This window comes from Calliphora vicina, chromosome 5 (assembly GCF_958450345.1).
Source record: "Calliphora vicina chromosome 5, idCalVici1.1, whole genome shotgun sequence".
Classification (NCBI taxonomy): Eukaryota; Metazoa; Arthropoda; class Insecta; order Diptera; family Calliphoridae; genus Calliphora; species Calliphora vicina.
In genome coordinates, this window is record NC_088784.1 from 61,392,688 (window position 1) to 61,396,845 (window position 4,158).

Sequence of the window (4,158 nt, forward strand, 5' to 3'; positions counted from 1 at the left end):
TTAAATTTACAATTATGAAAAATTTTAAGCAATTTAATAAATTTAAATATTTATGAACATTTATTCGTTTTATTCGATTATTCTACATAAAATTGTTCGAATTATTCGTTATTCGAAAATGGTAATTTTTAAATTGTTCTAATAATTATTTGTAAGAAATTATTCGATTAATCGAACGATCATTACTCGAATGAATACCTTAAATGAAAAAAAAGACCCATTTAAAAAAAAAAGTAAAAAAAGTTTTTGATTTTGGAAAAAAATTTAAAAAATTTGTTGTATTTTTAAAATTTTTTTTTTCGAAAGATTGAAAAAATCGTTAAAGAAATTAAATATTAGAAAATATGCTACGGAATGTATATTTACGAAATGATTTGCTACATATTCCAAAAAGATTAAATGATAAAGGTAACACTAATTCGGAGTATATCGGTAATGGTATTTGCTTTTATTTCGGTAACGTTAGCTTAGCGGTAACGATATTTGCAGTTATTTCGCTATTTGAATAAGAATGGAAATTTACAAAAATTAAAAATAAGTTGACAAAAATTATATTTGATTATATTTTAAAGGACTTATTCATAATCATTTTTTAAAGATATCAAATGTTAATATGGAAATTTTGTTTTATAGACATTTTATAAATTAAAAAAATTTATTACACAAAAAACTAAATTATCTGAACGCATCGTTTAGAAATAGTCAAACTGAAAGCTACTAGGTGCATTTAATACGCCGCTTTAAAGTCGCATTCAAATATCCAAGATTTGAACGCTTATTTGGTGTTTACTACGCGACGTTCAGCTCATAATAGACCAATCAAACTTTTTTCTGAGCGCAGCATATTAAAAACCAAACTATCCTACTAGCGACCTGAACGTTTTGTTCAGATTTTTGAAATCAATAAATAATTCTTCGCTGAACACTCATTTAGCATATCTGAATGCAAAATTCAGTAAAGTTCTTCATAGAAACCGTAAAACGTGCCGTTCAGCATTGTAAAGCAAAACTAAACGCATCGTTCAATAAATCTGAATGGGACGTGTTAAAAATTCTTTTTGGCAAATTTGTTTAACCTTCGCTTTACCAAAGGTTTTTATGTACATGGTTTACCAATACCCACCCGGGTAACACTACACTTCTATAAATATATGCGACGAACGAAATTTTAAAAAATTGAAAAAACCTTATAAAAAGTTTAAAATGGTTCTATTAAATTCTAGAATTTGTTCAGTGAGTACAAATTTCATTTAAATCGAAACAAAATTAAAACAAATATTAAACCAATAAAATCGATGTGGTCACCCGGGTGGGTATTGGTAAAGCGAAGGTTAAAACGGCTACAGAAATTACGGGATTCTAACAGAAAAACAACAAATAATAACTTTGGCCAAATCTCATTTGTGTGTTGATTTTTGAAGTGTAATTTATATACTGACATCCATACATTGCCGGAGTTACAAGGTAAGTTATATATATTTATGTGAATATTTAATAATTATTGGACTTATTATTTAACTAATATAATTGTTTATTACAGAAGCGGGAATCGAGTATAGGCATCTACATATATTAAACAAATTTGACTCCGAGCAAATATTCGTGAGAAGCCTTTTAAGAAGTGGAACAAGATAGTGTGTATTTGAAAAAGGTGAGTTTATGGTAATTAATTTTTTTCATTATTTATTTTTAAGTTTATGTTTTTGAATTTAGTACAAATATAATCCTGGAAAACACCTTCTACAAACACCATATAATTTTAAGGTAATTGTCCATGACATGTGCAGGAATTTCCTCAAGAAGAGCAGGTTTCGGTGAGTTTATAGAAATAGTTATTTATGTAAAAATTTATGTATGATTGTTAATATTAAAAAAATCTTTTATTTAATTCTCTGAACGCAGATAGTAAAATAATAAGCTTACGTTCAGTAATGAAGAAATTGAACGCATCTGATATAAAACTAAACTCTCGTTCAGTATTGCGAAAATTAAACGAATATAGTTAAAACCTGAACGCCCGTTTACTTTTCCACAAGCTGAACTCTATATAGTAAAAAGCTGAATGCACGATCAACGTAAAGCTGAACGTTTTATTCGGGTTTCTACTACAGTTATAATGGGTGCAAAAAACCTAAGAAATATTCAGAAAAACTAAACGTTTGTTCAGTTTTTTACTATTTAATTTTTTCTGTGTATAGATTTAAATAAACTCAATTATTGAAATCACAAATTTGTATTTAATTAATTTAAATTATTTATAGAATATCAGTAATTTACGATTATATCCTTAGCGGTATTTTAACAATAATTGCAGTATTTTGTAACGGTAGCTTAGCGGAAACTGTAGTAGAGCAGATTGGGTATTTTAGGGGTAATGGTAATCAATCTTTGAAATAAGTAATTTTAATAAATTTGTGACCAAAAACTAAATTTCCTCGAAATTCTCCTATTTCAAAACGTTCCAACACTTAACAATAATATATTAAAATTAGTGTTTTTAATCCACATTTTAACGTTTATTAAAATCTATAGTAATTTTTTTTAAAATTTTGGGAATGTACAATTTGGGTTGTGAGACATACAGTGAATCCAAAAAGATTTGGCACACCATGATGTTCAAGATAAATCTGTGAATAACTCTGTTTCTTTTCAATTTAATAAAATAATTATGATGAAGTTTCATGAGTTGGTCGCTTTATTGATCATTCAACACAAACATATTTTATATTTTATTATTTGTAACAAAATACGCTAAAAAAAAACTAAAAAATATCATAAATCCATGTAAAAAAAGTTTAGGCACAAAGGAGATAAGTTTGGATTTTTGTACATTTAATATTTGGTTGGGCCTCCATTGGCCTGGATTATTGCTTCTAAGCGGCGAGGCATACTTCTTACTAGGCTAGATGTCTCACCCGGTGTAATGTTTTCCCATTCTATACGAAGAGCAGTTTTAAGAGATTCTTTGGATGTGATATGATGTTTGCGTATTTTTTTCTCCAATAAGTACCAAACGTGCTCTATAGGATTAGTGTCTGGCGATTGGGGTGGGGTTTTTAGTTGTTTGCAATGGTAGATAAGCCACTCCTGCACAAGATATGAAGAATGTTTAGGGTCATTATCTTGTTGGAACAAGAACTTTCCTTCTAGCCCTAGTTTTGCAACACTTGGAGCTAAGTTTTGTTTCAAAATATTTAAATATGAATGCTTGTCCATTCATCCAAATATATTAAACTTTGATTCATCGCTAAATATCACACTATTCCAGAATTCTTCCGACTTTTGGATATGGAGTTTTGCGAATTCTAGCCTCTTTTTTTTGTTTTTGTCAGAAAGAAATGGCTTACGACGAGGAACTCTACCGTGATAACCAGCTTTGTACAACGTATTTCGAACTGTTTGTGGACTGAAGTTTTCCTTAAAACTTTGTTTCATCTGTTCGCACAATTTCACAGCCGAAATCTTTGGGTTTTTAGCCACTTCTGCCACAATAAGCCGTTCCTGACGTGATGTAAATTTTTTTGGGCGACCACATCTGCTTTCGCGCTCTAAATGTTTAGTTTTTTGATAGTGCTTTATAATATTTCTTACGCTGGTATAAGGCCTCTGTACAATGGCACCAATTTGGCGATAGGATTTTCCTTCCGCGTGAAGATGAATAATAATTTTACGCACGTCTAAGGAAATTTCAGAACGGTTGCTCATTTTGCTGTTTTCGGCAGAATTTAATATCGATAAATAAATGTTGACATTTGAAACTTGGCTAATATGCAATTCACATTTTTAGAAATCCAAAACAAGGTGGAAAAATTAGCGTTAAATTAGTAAAATAAAACGTATATGCTTAAACTTTTTGTATGTGGGTTAACGTTGTTCTTTTAGTTTTTAATGCATTGTATCTTAGAAATAATAAAATTTTAAAGTGTTGTTGTACTGAATGGTCAGTAAAATAATCCAGATATTATTCGACATCAAAATTATTTCTTAAAATGAAGAAGAAAAAAAGTTATTGGCAGATCATTCTTGAAAATTATAGTGTGCCTAAACTTTTTGGATTCACTGTATGTATGCCTGAAATTTAATTGATTTTTTTTTGGTATCAAATTATAATAGGTTGTCAAAGTCAGAAAATATTTTTAATTTGAATTTTGTTCAACA